Consider the following 16,876-nt stretch of genomic DNA (forward strand, 5'->3'; position numbering starts at 1 on the left):
GCAAGACTGGTTGCAAAGGGATATTCCCAAAAGTACAGAGAAGACTACGATGAAAATTTGAGTTCAGTTGCAAAATCAATTACATTCAAAACCTCGTTGACTATAATGGCCCAACTGAATATGGGATTGAAACATTATGACATCAAAACAGTTTTTCACAATGGCAGCATTGAAGATGACTTGTACATGACACAACCAGAAAGATATTTAAAAGGTGGAAAAGAATTTATAATTTGTAAGTTACATAGAACATTGTACTGACTCAGTCAGCTATAGCATAGAATTAGGAAATGATTGAAGTCACATTAGGGAAACTGTTCACATGAAGTAAATCGATCCATACCTCATACTCTAAATCAGTGTTTCTCAATCTGTTTCCAGTCACGACACCCTTTAAAAGTATTTTGGTTTCAAGACACCTCTGTGCATTGGCAAATGCAGTGGATTTTTAGTGTAGCGCAATGTTAAAAAAAAGGTTGGGGACTTCTATCCCTGTGTTTCTGTGGGTAAGGCAGCCATTTGAAATGAATGGGCTGCCCTACATGCAGCTGCATGGATATGAACCAAGAGCTCGTTCTCACATGCAGTTGGGGGTTGTAAAACCATGGCATATTTACCACCTGTAATCTGCTCCCAATGTAGCTGCAGTAGTAGATGCCATGGTTTTACACACACTGTGGCTGCTGCAGAAATAATACCCCTGAGTGAATGGGGCTGTGCTGCAACCACCACGCAACCACATGCATTACACACGGCTGTGGCATCCGTGATGCTGCATTTAGGAGGTTAAAACAAGCATTGAGCAGGTGACATATCACCTTTTCACCCTCTGTAAAATATCTCTGAAAAGTGATCTTAGCATGGATTGTTATTCATAGGAGCAACAGTCCTTGCCACTATTATGAATGAGACCTTAAAAAGCAGTTGTGATCATAAAGGATTTGGGGGTCAAGATTAAAAGTAATACACATACACTCACATACAGTATATAAATACATACACACTCACACACACAGCTCTTTTATCATCTGCAGTACTGTACCTGCACTTTTACCGCCAGGTACTGCAGACAGGTCAGGATTCCCTGGATCCACTTTACCTATAAATATTGGTATCCAGTTGTATTATATGCATTTAGGAAAGAATCCAGGCCTTTCTTAAAACAATGAATGCCTTTCCCAACCAGGATGCCTCGGCAACCCTGACAACCTGACACAGCACCCTGGTTGAGAAAGGCTGCTCTAAACATAGAGGTAGGAAGTGGATGTATTTGCTACTACAAGCTGATGATTTAATTATGGGAGGCTTATAACTAGAGATGAGCGAATTGAACCAGGCGAACCGGAATTCGAGTCGAATTTCAGGAAATATTCGATTCGCGTCGAATCCGAAATTTTGCCTACTTCGGGTGCGCGAATCGAATATTTCCCGATCAGCCGGCAAAAGTGTCCCTGCAGTGAGCTCCGCTATTTCTGACAGTTCTCTGACAGAAGGAACACATGTTTAGCGGTTAAAACATTGTATCTATTAGTTTCCATTTAGGATACAGATGTTTCAACCGCTGTACATGTGAAGAAGCTGTCAGAGAACTGTCAGAAATAGAGGAACTCTGCACATACACTTTTTGCCTGCTTGGAATTATTCTTATTTTCATCCTACTTCTTCTTCTTCTTCTTCTTCATCCTCATCCTCTTCTTCTGAGGATGAGGATGAAGAAGAAGAAGTAGGATGAAAATAAGAATAATTCCAAGCCGGCAAAAAGTGTATGTGCAGAGTTCCTCTATTCTGCAGATACACTTAGAGGAGCTCTGCAGATACACTTAGAGGAGCTCTGCACATACACTTTTTGCCGGCTTGGAATTAATCTTATTTTCATCCTACTTCTTCTTCTTCATCCTCATCCTCATCCTCAGAAGAAGAAGAAGAGGATGAGGATGAAGAAGAAGAAGAAGAAGAAGTAGGATGAAAATAAGAATAATTCCAAGCCGGCAAAAAGTGTATGTGCAGAGTTCCTCTATTCTGCAGATACACTTAGAGGAGCTCTGCACATACACTTAGAGGAGCTCTGCACATACACTTTTTGCCGGCTTGGAATTAATCTTATTTTCATCCTACTTCTTCTTCTTCTTCTTCTTCATCCTCATCCTCATCCTCAGAAGAAGAAGAGGATGAGGATGAGGATGAAGAAGAAGAAGAAGAAGTAGGATGAAAATAAGAATAATTCCAAGCCGGCAAAAAGTGTATGTGCAGAGCTCCTCTAAGTGTATCTGCAGAGCTCCTCTAAGTGTATCTGCAGAATAGAGGAACTCTGCACATACACTTTTTGCCGGAAACCGCTGTATGGAGGGAATGTCCCAGAACTGTCAGAAATAGACTATTTCTGACAGTTCTGGGACATTCCTTCCATACAGCGGTTGAAACATTGTATCTATTTGTTTCCATAAATGGATCCATTTATGGAAACAAATAGATACAATGTTTCAACCGCTGTATGGAGTGAGTGTCCCAGAACTGTTAGAAATAGTCTATTTCAGACAGTTCTATGACATTCCCTCCATACAGCGGTTGAAACCGCTGTATGGAGTGAATGTCCCAGAACTGTCAGAAATAGACTATTTATGACAGTTCTGGGACATTCACTCCATACAGCGGTTGAAACATTGTATCTATTTTTTTCCATAAATGACATTCTGCAAATACACTTAGAGGAGCGCTGCAGATACACTTTTTGCCAGCTTGGAATTAATCTTATTTTCATCCTACTTCTTCTTCATCCTCATCCTCATAAGAAGAAGAAGAGGATGAGGATGAAGAAGAAGAAGAAGAAGAAGTAGGATGAAAATAAGAATAATTCCAAGCCGGCCAAAAAGTGTATCTGCAGCGCTCCTCTAAGTGTATCTGCAGAATGTCATTTATGGAAAAAAATAGATACAATGTTTCAACCGCTGTATGGAGTGAATGTTCCATAACTGTCAGAAATAGACTATTTATGACAGTTCTGGGACATTCACTCCATACAGCGGTTGAAACCGCTGTATGGAGGGAATGTCATAGAACTGTCAGAAATAGACTATTTATGACAGTTCTGGGACACTCACTCCATACAGCGGTTGAAACATTGTATCTATTTGTTTCCATAAATGGATCCATTTATGGAAACAAATAGATACAATGTTTCAAACGCTGTATGGAGTGAGTGTCCCAGAACTGTTAGAAATAGTCTATTTCTGACAGTTCTATGACATTCCCTCCATACAGCGGTTGAAACCGCTGTATGGAGTGAATGTCCCATAACTGTCAGAAATAGACTATTTATGACAGTTCTGGGACATTCACTCCATACAGCGGTTGAAACCGCTGTATGGAGGGAATGTCATAGAACTGTCAGAAATAGACTATTTATGACAGTTCTGGGACACTCACTCCATACAGCGGTTGAAACATTGTATCTATTTGTTTCCATAAATGGATCCATTTATGGAAACAAATAGATACAATGTTTCAACCGCTGTATGGAGTGAGTGTCCCAGAACTGTTAGAAATAGTCTATTTCTGCAAGTTCTATGACATTCCCTCCATACAGCGGTTTCAACCGCTGTATGGAGTGAATGTCCCAGAACTGTCAGAAATAGACAGAAACTGTCACAGAACTGTCCTTCTTCTCATCCTTCTCCTTCTTCTCATCCTTCTTCTCATCCTTCTCCTTCTTCTCATCCTTCTCATCCTTCTCCTTCTCCATCTTCTCATCCTTCTCCTTCTTCTCATCCTTCTCCTTCTCCTTATCCTTCTCCTTCTCTTTCTTCTCATCCTTCTCCTTCTTCTCATCCTTCTCCTTCTTCTCATCCTTCTCCTTCTCCTTCTTCTCATCCTTCTCCTTCTTCTCATCCTTCTCCTTCTCCTTCTTCTCATCCTTCTCCTTCTTCTCATCCTTCTCCTTCTTCTCATCCTTTTCCTTCTTCTCATCCTTCTCCTTCTTCTCATCCTTCTCCTTCTTCTCATCCTTCTTCTCATCCTTCTCCTTCTTCTCATCCTTCTTCTCATCCTTCTTCTTCTCATCCTTCTCCTTCTTCTCATCCTTCTCCTTCTCCTTCTTCTCATCCTTCTCCTCATCCTTCTCCTTCTCCTTCTTCTCATCCTTCTCCTTCTCCTTCTTCTCATCCTTCTCCTTCTCCTTCTTCTCATCCTTCTCCTTCTTCTCATCCTTCTCCATCTTCTCATCCTTCTCCTTCTTCTCATCCTTCTCCTTCTCCTTCTCCTTCTTCTCATCCTTCTCCTTCTTCTCATCCTTCTCCTTCTCCTTCTTCTCATCCTTCTCCTTCTTCTCATCCTTCTCCTTCTTCTCATCCTTCTCCTTCTTCTCATCCTTCTTCTCATCCTTCTCCTTCTTCTCATCCTTCTTCTCATCCTTCTTCTTCTCATCCTTCTCCTTCTTCTCATCCTTCTCCTTCTTCTCATCCTTCTCCTTCTCCTTCTTCTCATCCTTCTCCTTATCCTTCTTCTCATCCTTCTCCTTCTTCTCATCCTTCTCCTTCTCCATCTTCTCATCCTTCTCCTTCTCCTTATCCTTCTCCTTCTCCTTCTTCTCATCCTTCTCCTTCTTCTCATCCTTCTCCTTCTTCTCATCCTTCTCCTTCTCCTTCTTCTCATCCTTCTCCTTCTCCTTCCTCATCTCCAAGGGCATTTAAATTAAAGGTACAGTGTTCTGCACTAATTTAAAGGCTCTCTGAAGCCTAGAAACCCTTTTAATAAGTTAACTTCGTAGCGAATTAATTCGCATCGAATCGAATTTCATACTGGAATTCGCCGAATCAGCCGAATCGAATTTTTGAGAAATTCGCTCATCTCTACTTATAACCCCTGTCAGTTTTTTTCAGAATCTGTGTCCCATTGGGGAGATTTCTTCCCACTTCCTGTGCCTTAGTCAAACAGAAAATGAGAGAAAATCCCTCCAAAGTGAGGGAATCCCTAGTTGTCCCCAGGGTCACCAGAACTAGTATCCCCTTTGGAAATATTTCCCTTCTATTCCTGTGCTGTGGACAACCCAAAATGTGGGTTTTACTTTTACTTTGGATCATAATTGTAAACAGGACAAATAAAGGGAGGGTGAACCTCTCTAATGGGGTACAGGCAACAATAAAAAGCTGACAGGTATTGTAATCCCTCTCCACCCGATCCAAATCTAAAAAAATATTTGTCTTTAGTTATACTTTATTTTGGCATAGTGGAATACAGAGGTGAAGCACACCAATTGTGGTAGCTTACCTAAAGGTGGAAGGAGAAGATGATCCCTTACTTAACCACTTCCCGTCCGGCTCATGTACATAAACGGCCGGACGGGAGCAGTTCAGGAGCGGGTGGCCGTTTTTAAGCAGCCCCCGCATTCACTGCCTGTGTGCACTCCCTGAAAGCACACAGCACTGTGATCTGGTGCCCGCTGTTTCCTGTATACCGATCGATGTACAGGACCTCTGTGTGAGATCCCAATTCATGTGATCACTGATTAGCCAATCAGTGATCGCAGGAAGAGTAGTAAACAAGATGTCACTTTCTGACATCATTGCTTACTACTTGTGAAATCTGTGAATGATCACAGAGAGCACATGGTACGTGGCTATTCACAACAGCCTTGTACCATGTGACAAGCTGTGACCAATCACAGCTCTCACCGTATTTCTCAATGGCTGCAAGAATGCAGCCAGAGAGGAGGAGAAATTATTGCTTTTACAGCCTTTATGGGTGTAAAAGCAATCAGTGTAAAAAAAGGAAAAAAAATCTTCAACAACCCCCACAAGTAGTACAGTGTCACTGGTGACACTGTACTGCTAGGATGACGGTACATTAAATAAAACAAATAATAATATAAAAAAAATAAAATAATAATGTGAAAAAAATTTCTGAAAAATTATAATTTTTGGTTATAAACTAATTTGGGTTATTTTTTTTTTTTACTAAAAAGATAGATGAATACATTTTGGCCGAGATCTATAAAGAAAGATTATTTGCAAGAAAAACACTTTTTTTTTCAAAATGTTTGGACTTTTTCATTTCTATAGCAAAACAATAAAAGCCCAGTGGTGAATAAATACCACCAAAATAAAGTTTTATCTGTCTCAAAAAATGCTAAAAAATTCATATGGGTACAGTGTTGCATGACCACGCAATTGTCATTCAAAGTGTGATAGCACTGAAAGCTGAAAATTGGCATGGACAGGAAGGGGAACTTGAAGTGGTAAAAGGGTTACTAAACCCACAACAGTAAAATCAGTCTGTATATGCAGTAAAGTATGCTTGTTATACTCAATGTGGACCCTAAGGGGTTAATCCTCTGCATTGTGTAAAAAGCTCCTCTTCTCTCTGCCCCTACTCTTGTTCAAATGTCCACGTCTTATCTCCTGATAAGACAGACTGAACCTGTAGCCACATGCTCAGTTTGGTGTGTATTGCTAGAGAGGTTTTTTTTTTTTGGGGGGGGGGGGAGAGTGCATGTGATCAGCACTGGGGCAATCAGCCCTGTCCAGACAGAGGTCAGGGGTTTTGCATCCTCCTAGAGCAGAAAGAAAACTCCTCCTACAAGCTTTAACCAGTGCTCTGCTGAAGTCACAAGACTGCTATAACTGCTCATGAGAAAAAGTATTTAGTAGTTTATAGTTACTAAAATAATTGCACTTCCATGTTCTGTGTACTGTGGGAGACCAGACAGAGTGAATGCAGGGTCCGGGGTTTAGTAACACCAAAAGGTAGTATAGACAAGCAGTGGGCACATTTTCATGCAATGCAACCACTACACATCCATATATAGGAGCTGCCATGTGACTGCTCTGCAGATGCGTAAGTAACACCTGGCAAAGGGACTAGGAATGCTGCTAAAATAGTCATGTAATACCTAAACACATGAACCTGAGATTATCATGTAGTGCTTTGTCCCATGTTGCTAGGTGCTCCATAAGAATAGGAATAAAGCCAGACTGGGTGCCTCCACTTCCTCCATGGCCATCTGACAACATAGCTAGGAAGGAGACAGCCACTTCATAATGGCCACTTGTCTCAGCTCTAAGCACTTTCCCAAGACAAGTGGTGGCAACAGGAATGCAGAGGGAGAGGCATGTATCAACTTCCCATCCCTCTGCATTTGTCTTGCCTCTGCTTGTCTCAGAAAAGTGCTTGGAGCAGAGAAAAGCAGCTTTTGTGAAGTAGTCATCTCCTTCCTAGCTATCTAAAGATGGCTGCAGGGGAAGGGGGAGCTCCCAGTTCAACTTCACACCTAGGCCTAGGAAGCACCTAGTAACATAGAACAAATTACTACATGTACTTTGTCCCATGGGGGGGGAAGAACTGTTAAAACATGTTTTAATGATAGTTCTTCATCAAAGCAAGAGTGGCTCAGCCATGTGTTCAGCAATATGTTTACTGGCAAGAGGCTGTAGCAGCTTTACAACAAATATAAAACCTGTCGATGTTACAATGAAGATCCTTGTTCAAGAACTCCCTGTTATAGGGTAACAATGCTCTGTCCCTGTCTCCCAGTTTTGCTTCTGTGTTACATAGGCTTCTGATGGGGACTACAAATGTAGCAATGGTCCACTATTTTCACCATCAGGGAACATACCCTGAGAAATGTCAGACAACCATTCCTGGAGTGAATGCACATCGGCAGGAATAGGCTACATAGAGGCTGCAAGAGATCTGCACAGAGAAAAGGAACAAATGGAAAAAAGTTTACAAAATGTAGCATTTTAACGAAAAGGCAACTGTTTATGATACATACTGCTTTTTATCTACCTTAAAGGGTCATTTCACTAATATTTCAATTTTAGAAGCTGCACAACGAAACAACTGATGGTTCCTTGTATTTCTCAAAGATTCTTTTGGTGAAATCTCTACATTTCAGTTCCTAGGCCTGCATGTAGGCAGGTTGACTACTGTTAGTTAGTCAGTTGCTGCCCCCAGCTGGGAGGGAAGGGGCTAATGTCTTTCCTGCCATTCCCTGTCTGAATTCCCTGGCTTTTTGGGTCCGACCCACCAGTCCTGTGCTATTATTAAAGGGACAGGGGTCCGGATCCAGGGGCCATGGAGCAGAGACTTGCTTAGCCTCGCTTAGCCTCAGGGAGCCGAAATGCTGAGAGTCTGAGATGTCCTGAGCCCTGGGCCAGTTCATCGACCCAAACCTTTAACATGTAGGAGGACTGCTGGGACCTGCAGTCTGTCCTGAGGACACCAGCTTCAGGAGTACTGCCAATAGGGACTATGCTAAGTATGGACTTCCCCTGTGCAGATACGCTGGGGCAGCCAAAGCCTAGTTAGGGTTAGAGTTAGGGAAAGAATGTTGCCTACTTTGAGTTTTATTACTGAGTTCTTTCAGTAAAGTTTTGAAACATTTCCATGCCTGGACTGCAGTTATTCAAAGGGCTGTATGCAAGTAATGGGCACACTACACATAGCCTGCAGCTTGGGTCAGTAGAGCACATTGGGGTATGAAGTCAGCCCCTGCAAGAGTTAATGCAGTGGGAATGCAAGCAAGTGGTTTTCAAGGGTAATGAAAGTCTAAAAGCGAACACTGGCCGCCTCCTGTGAAGCATAGTACCTGTGATAGGCAGGGTGTCCTTTAGCAGTCAGGGAGTTGCTTTGGGTGCTCCTTCCCCAAGTGGTCCATCTCCCATAGGAACAGGAGCAGATTAGCACAGTAGAGGTCCTCGTCCTGGCCACTGGATACAGAGGAGTTAATTAAGTGCACGCACAAGGTCCCAGCTAGGTTCACAGCGGGACACCGTTCTGTCACTGGGAGCAGGGTAATAGAGATACACTAGACGGGTGGAGTAGGCATAGACTCAGCATATCCCTCCTAACTCCTAACTGACTGCAGTTACAGTCAAGGTGTGCACTGACAGGGGGACAGAGAGAGTTAACTGGAGTCCAGTTTATTGCTCAGTGTACATAGTGTGTGGCCATCTCTAAGTTGGAGGACCACCTTAAGGTTGAGTTATCCCTGTAAGCGGTCTCCACCTTGTCCCAGGGCATTGATGAGCATGGCACAGATAAGGTACCCCATGTGAAGGGTGAGTGACCTCTTCCACGATGCCCGACATAGGCGAGAAGAACCCATCCTGGGGTAGGCCTCTTATGTTCCCCTTACTTGGCGCCAAACGAGGAGGAGCACATGTAGGAAGTACCACCTATATACCTCCTACATGCACCCCTGCTGGGGTCTGAAGGGGAATAGCCATTATAACAGGGGAACATCCAATATTTAAAGGTGGACAAGAACAGAGTCAGGAACCATAGAAAAGAGATCTTGCTGCAGGAATATTCCAGACATATAGGGAGCCAGGGGCGACTTCATACACATGGTTCCATCTATAACTAAACTTCTGCATAAAATGAAGCTTTAAAATGCTTTCAATATCCAGTAAATTAAATAGCAGGAAACAATGGTTTATAGCATTGAAGCTATACTTTTCTCACGAACAGGCATCTCTTTTCTATCAGTAGGACAGTCTTCTGTTTAACATTTCTAATTACCCTAAACTATAGGCCACCTCTGTCACCTTTTCTAGGAAACCATTGACTGGACTTTATTTAAAGAGAGCTTACTCCTATTTTTTTGTGGCCTGGTCATCTCCAGCTTAGCTTTATAAAGTAACCCCACGATATAGCATTTATCATTCCATGAAATGTCCTTCTCTACAACTTTTTATCTCTCCCATGACATCCAACACAATGTCATTCTATCCTGGGATATTTATCGAGCTCTGAATCTTTCCCATAAACACGTCAGAAGTGGCAACATAATTGGTTCCACTGTTGTGTAAATTTTTAGGTAATTAAAGATTTATATTGTTACCGCTACCAGTTTATAAATATTACTTCTTTGAATTCCAATCTATAAAGAGGTAATTTTTCAATATGAATTATGAGTTAATATTTTCATTACAGATTTTTACCCATTTGACCTGGCAGTTGATTTTTTTCCCTTGCATACCTTACTCCTTTCCAAGTTATTATTGCAGGTCATCCATTAGGAAGTGAATTAGTTAGGTCATTCATAGGCACCATTTTCCCATGTCAGAAACGAGAACCTGATTACAGATTTGTGATGCAAAGACTTTTTGCCAAATAACTGCACAGAAAAGGGGCCACTCTCGGTTCTATTCATGTCGAGGGGCCATAGGATTGATTGATGTGACTGGGAAACGTAAGTTCATGTGCAACTCACAAGGTCATTAGTTCATGGCCCTGCCCTGATGTGGCCAACAGATTCACCTCCATTCTCTGCATATCATCTTCCCCTTCAAATGTCCATAATGATGAAGCTTATTATTTGCAAGAATGTTTTTAGTGGAGAGTAATGATAAAGCATGTTATCTGCAAGAATGTTTTTGTCAAGAGTGAAAGGTGAATGACCAGTTTGATGTGGTGTGTTGTCAAAGTTTATCTCTGTTGTCTATGTTACTACTGTAGTAAATATGTGAATTCTACACTATGCAAAGGGTATCTGAATTATACAGAGCACAACATTCATCAGTGTGAAAGAGCCCTTACTGTGATCTATAAATAAGCAATATTTTATTATGAAGATACCTACCTTTTCTAGTGCATATTGCCTGAAAAGATATAAATGATAATCTTTAAAACACACTCAGTATATGGGTCTTAATTTCCAATAAGTTGCCAAAATTCATATTATTTAGATAAAAGTGTGGCTTTCTTTCTTGCTGAGATGTGTCAATGGCTAATAATTAAATGGAACCACCTTTCTCAACCCAGTGAGACATGCAAAAATGTGATTCCCATCATTTACAAGCAGCAATAATAAACTGCTGTTTACCTATGCTAAAAAGAATTTCCATTACAAAACAGACAAATATGTGCAAAAAGGACCACATTATTATATGTATAAAAAAGGAGGGTCACTCTCAGGCCAATGCCTTGATTTAATGCAGTTGACCATAAAAGCTCTTGGCCTTTTCAGTTAATCTAAGGCACTGGCCCAAAACTGGCAAAAGCTTATATATTTTTGATAATATAATATTATATAATAAACATTTACTGCTCTTAGTTGCTAAAACAGAGTGCTCAGCTTTTTTAAATTTAATTTTAAATTCATTTTAGTTTTTTTTAATTACAGGAGAGTTTTAACTGCAGGACCAGGGCACATATGCATCAGAAAATCAAGGGTTCAGTTCAAAAGAAAATATTTCAGATTTCAATGTATGCCATTGCTTGAACTGTTCACCAGTCTCTTGGGAACTTCAGAAATAAGATCTGTGCACTTGTGTTCCAAAATCCACCCATCTGGACATGTCAAGGCCTCACTCAGTCATGTTAGATTTTTAATTAGTTGTACATTATAAAGACTGTCCTGTTTTAATTGTTTGTACATTGTAAAGACTGTACAAGGGGGAAGCTGAATCCCATTGCTGGAGCGGGAAGGGTGAGTCTTCATGGTAGGGAGAGTAGAGCTGGAAACTGTGATTAGAAAAACTTTCTATTAGACCTAAGCTGTCAGTAGAAATCATGGCCAAGAAAAATTCATTATTAAAGTAAATGTCAGTTTCTGGTGGACTGATTTACTTAGGTCTTGTGAGCAAGAAACTTTCAATATAACACTATTAGCTTTGCTCTAAAAAAAAATCAAAAATTCTTCGTAAACTCGCACACATACCTGGGTCCTTGTAAACATGTTTTTCAAAAATTCTAATGTTAATATATTTATTGCTCAGTTCCTTATTATATTAAAGATATAAGCCTGTGAGGGCTAGGAACATTGGTTTAAGTAAATACAGCTTCAGATATACCACTGTCAATGCTGCATCTTCTCTGAGAGGAAATTACATTAGGGCTAATGCCATGCACTTAATGTTGTGTAAACAACAACACAAAAAAGGCTACAGGGCGAAAAAGTATGAAGTGGAAGCATTAGGTTTGTGGTGGTGTAGAAAGACTACTTTCTACTGTATTCTAGCCTGGCATGGATAATTTTACTCATTAGTTTACAGAATGTATGTGACTTAGTGAGATGGCAAAGCTATGATAAAGAAAGAGAGCATAATGGTGGACACAAAACTAAAAAAATCAAGCATTTAACTTAGAATACTCAGTATAATCTAGACACACAGAAACATTGAAGAGTGATGGCATAAAAAAAACAAAACAAAAGGTCCATTAGAGCTGCCCTTTTTGGATTTTTTTCTTTGCTTTTGGTTTTTTACCTTTTTTTGTATAGTATAGATCTAAATCTGTTCCAAGAGTGTTTAAATTTACTTATTGTTGACTTACTTACTATTGTTGACCTCTGCTGTATGTCTCTTCCAAGCATTAACTACGCATATTTTCTATGATTAGTTTTGAACTTTCATCCTGCTAGTTTTAAAGTCATGCCCCTTTGTCCTTGATTTTAGCTTTGTATTGATAATACTACCCTTCCGAACCTAATTCACCCCATCAATGTATTAAGTTGCTACCATGTAAATGGACTAATATACCTATAATTTACCTATAAAACAAAATGTATAGGAATGAGATGGCAACAGCAAGAATGAATATAATAAAACCCCGAAAGCAAAACCTGCTAGCTGATCTTGATTTTTTAAAAGCTTACATTTCTCTACCCTTAGACAAACTGATCCAGTGTGGACGATACATGGGATGAGTAACTGAGACAAGCTAGGTCATATATCAGACTGTAGAACGTTTCCACATCCTTTTCACAGCAGCAAAAGACTGCTTCTGATTTCCAGCATGTATAACACCTGTAGATTAGAATGAGTATACTCATGAATTAACCAGAATAAGAATGGTTTACATTCATATTCATGTATAAAGAAAGTGGGGATGATTTTCAAAATTGTTCTTATTTCTACTTTACTGTAAGTGAGCTTAACTTACTAACTTACTTATTCAGTAAAGGAGCTGTGGTATGTAGGTGATAGGTTCATTTACTGGGAAGCATTCTTATGAATTTCCCTCGAACACCTCGTGTATGGTATTGTATTGTTACTGTACTGTCTCGTGTATTGTCTCCCATTATAATGTACAGTGCTGAGCAAACTGTTGGCAATATATAAATCCTGTATAATAATAATTAATTTAATATATTTAGCTGCCATTGGTACCCTGTGTATTCTGTAATATATTTAGCTGCCGTTGGTACCCTGTGTAGTCTGTAATATATTTAACCACTTTGCCCTGCAGAAGATTTACTCCCTTTCCTGACCTGGCCAATTTTTGCGATATGGAGCTGCGTTACTTTAAATGATAATTGTGCGGTCATGCAATACTGCACCCACATGAAATTTATGTCCTTTTTTCCCTTAAATAGAGCTTTATTTTGGTGGTATTTGATCACCTCTGCGTTTTTTTTATTTTTTTGCGCTATAAACAAAAAAAGACTGCCAATTTGAAAAAAACAATATTTTTTACTTTTTGCTATAAAACCTATCCAATACAAACATTTGAAAAATAAAATTTCTTCATAAATTTAGGCAAAAATGTATTCTGCTACATGTCTTTGCTAAAAAAAATCCCAATAAGTGTATATTAATTGGTTTACGTGAAAGTTATAATGTCTACAAATGGTGGTATATATACTGGAATTTTTTTTTTAACATTAGTAATGGTGGCGATCAGCGACTTATAGCAGGTCTGCGGGACTGCAGCGGGCATTCTGACTGGGGGAAACTGAATAACTGCCACTGACATCTCCAGTAACACTGATACAGTGATCAATGCTAATAAAAAGCACTGACACTGTACTATTCACATTGGGCAGGAAGGGGTTAACATCTGGGGCAAAGGGTTAACAGTGTGCTGTGTGTGTTTTATTATATGTGTTCTGTTGTGTTTTACATGGGAGACATGCTGCTTTGTATCTCTCTACTGTGCAGAGAGATACAAAGCAGCATGTCCATGCTGACAGGAGAGAGATCTGTGTTGTTTACACACAGATCTCTCCCCTCTCAGCCCTGCCGACGATCGCCAAGGGCTCGCTAGCTGGGACCTGGTGATTGACATATCCAGCAGCCAATAGTGGAGCAGTCAGGGCGGCACGCGTGTGCACCCCCTACCCGGAAATGCAAAATCACGTGTGTGTGTGTATATATACAGTGGGGATCGAAAGTTTGGGCACCCCAGCTAAAAATTTGTATTAATGTGCATAAAGAAGCCAAGGAAAGATGGAAAAATCTCCAAAAGGCATCAAATTACAGATTAGACATTCTTATAATATGTCAACAAAAGTTAGATTTTATTTCCATCATTTACACTTTCAAAATAACAGAAAACAAAAAAATGGCGTCTGCAAAAGTTTGGGCACCCTGCAGAGTTAATATCTTGTACTGCCCCCTTTGGCAAGTATCACAGCTTGTAAACGCTTTTTGTAGCCAGCCAAGAGTCTTTCAATTCTTGTTTGAGGTATCTTTGCCCATTCTTCCTTACAAAAGTCTTCCAGTTCTTTGAGATTTCTGGGCTGTCTGTCACGCACTGCTCTTTTAAGGTCTATCCATAGATTTTCAATTATGTTGAGGTCAGGAGATTCTGAAGGCCATGGCAAAACCTTCAGTTTACGCCTCTTGATGTAATCCCCCGTGGATTTCGAGGTGTGTTTAGGATCATTATCCATTTGTAGAAGCCATCCTCTCTTTAACTTCAGCTTTTTCACAGATGGCATCAAGTTACCATCCAAAATTTGCTGAAATTTTATTGAATCCATTTTTCCTTCTACTCGTGAGATGTTTCCTGTGCCACTGGCTGCAACACAACCCCAAAGCATGATTGATCCAACCCCATGCTTAACAGTTGGACAGAGGTTCTTTTCATTAAATTCTGTGCCCCTTCTTCTCCAAACGTACCTTTGCTCATTCCGGCCAAAAAGTTCAATTTTAACCTCATCGGTCCACAGAACGTGTTTCCAAAATGCATCAGGCTTGTCTATATGTTCATTTGCAAAGTTCAAATGATGATTTTTGTGGTGAGGACGTAGAAGAGGTTTTCTTCTGATGACTCTTCCATGAAGACCATATTTGTACAAGTATCTCTTTATAGTGGAATAGTGTACCACAACTCCAGTGTCTGCCAGATCTTTCTGGAGGGATCGTGCAGTCAAACGTGGGTTTTGAATTGTTTTTCTCACAATCCTGCGAGCTGTTCTGTCTGATATTTTTCTTGGTCTTCCAGATCTTGCTTTAACTTCCACTGTTACTGATGACTGCCATTTCTTAATTACATTCCGAACAGAGGATATTGACATCTGAAAACGCTTTGCTATCTTCTTATAGCCTTCTCCAGCTTTGTGAGCATCAACTATTTTCAGTTTCAGTTTTCTAGACAACTGCTTAGAAGAACCCATGGTGCTGATTGTTGGGGCAAGGTCAGATGAGTCTGGGCATTTAAAACCTTTGAGATTTACATCACCTGGTCTTCCCAGACGATGATTGAGAACAATCCATGACACTGGCAGGTCTCAGCTTGGCAAAGGGGGCAGTGCATGCTATAAATTCTGCAGGGTGCCCAAACTTTTGTAGACGCCATCTTTTTGTTTTCTGTTATTTTGAAAGTGTAAATGATGGAAATAAAATCTAACTTTTGTTGACATATTATAAGAATGTCTAATCTGTAATTTGATGCCTTTTGGAGATTTTTCCATCTTTCCTTGGCTTCTTTATGCACATTAATACAAATTTTTAGCTGGGGTGCCCAAACTTTCGATCCCCACTGTATATATATATAATGTGATTTTGTACAGCGGAGCTGGCCTGTAGCAGTATATCTGCTATGGGGCAGCTCTTAAGTGGTTTTAAATAATATACAAAAATATTACAGGGCATATTAATTGTAAAATCCTATGATGTTTGTTAAATTACATTCTGACCAAAAAAACATAAAATGATTTCAGCAAAGAGGTCACACAGTATGACTTGTGCTATCTTTAAATGTTGTTGCAGGTTGGCTGCGCCCTGCTGGCACCAAAAGTGAATGTTTCCCTTGCCAACTACTGTTCTGGTAAGACATAGGAATGCATTTGACCTGAAAGGTTTTAATAATTTTTTCTTTTAATAAATTTGCATTTTTGTACGTTCTACGTGTTACAGTTTACGATCTCAGCTCAGTTAGCAATCTTTTTGGTGCTAGGAAAGAAAAGCAATAGCATTATAAAATACCAGTGGGTGTGACAATAATGGGACAACAAGCTTCATTTTTTTGGAGAAAACCAGTGTTATTTTGCAGCAATATCACCACACAACGTAACAGGCATGACCTATTTCCTTCTGTGGGGATTCTAACCAAGTCAAAGCTGGCATGATCAAGGCTGGCCCAATGCCCTGATAGGCTCCTTATCTAAACCAGACTCAGCTAAATGAGGACCGCCTGATAGCTCAAGTCTTCTGTGTAATCATGCGATGCATTCTGATGAAAAATGGTACCAGAGTCTTTACAGGATAAATCACACTGGACAACCAGAACAACACCAAATAAACACATATTGCAAATGGAACGAAGAACAAACGCGTTTAATATAAAGTTATCAGATTACTGGAGAACTATAGACTGCTTTAGTGTTGATTTACTAAAGGCAAAAAGGCTGTTCACTTTGCAAGGGAAATTGCACTTTGCAATGGAATTTTCCCCAGAGCTTAGTGCATGAGACGAAGCTCATGTGCAAACAAAAATGCTGTTTTTTATTTTCCCTGCACGTGATTGGGTATTCTTTGCAAAGTGAACTTTCACCAAATTCACTAAGATCTCGGGTAAAAACTATCCTTGCAATGTGCAGCCTCTCTTGCAAAGTGAACAGCAAGTTAGGTTGTAGTAAATCAACCCTAAGGCAGCTCATAGATGATTTGTTTTGTTTCCTTCAAAACCAGCATGGCAGAACACAATGAAT

At 40.1% G+C, this 16,876-nt stretch overlaps 1 long non-coding RNA gene across 1 annotated transcript in view; it reads left to right on the forward strand.

The window, feature by feature from the left end:
• The window catches only part of LOC149445008 (uncharacterized), a 244,692-nt gene that overhangs the window by 79,092 nt on the left and 148,724 nt on the right, over positions 1–16,876 (forward strand). Inside the window, exon 2 of the long non-coding RNA XR_016306475.1 lies at positions 15,936–15,993. This is a non-coding gene — a long non-coding RNA (uncharacterized LOC149445008). The remainder of the gene's footprint in view (positions 1–15,935; positions 15,994–16,876) is intronic.

This window comes from Staurois parvus, unplaced genomic scaffold (assembly GCF_062004578.1).
Source record: "Staurois parvus isolate SC_StPar_1 unplaced genomic scaffold, SC_StPar_1.0 ptg000750l, whole genome shotgun sequence".
Taxonomy (NCBI): domain Eukaryota; kingdom Metazoa; phylum Chordata; class Amphibia; order Anura; family Ranidae; genus Staurois; species Staurois parvus.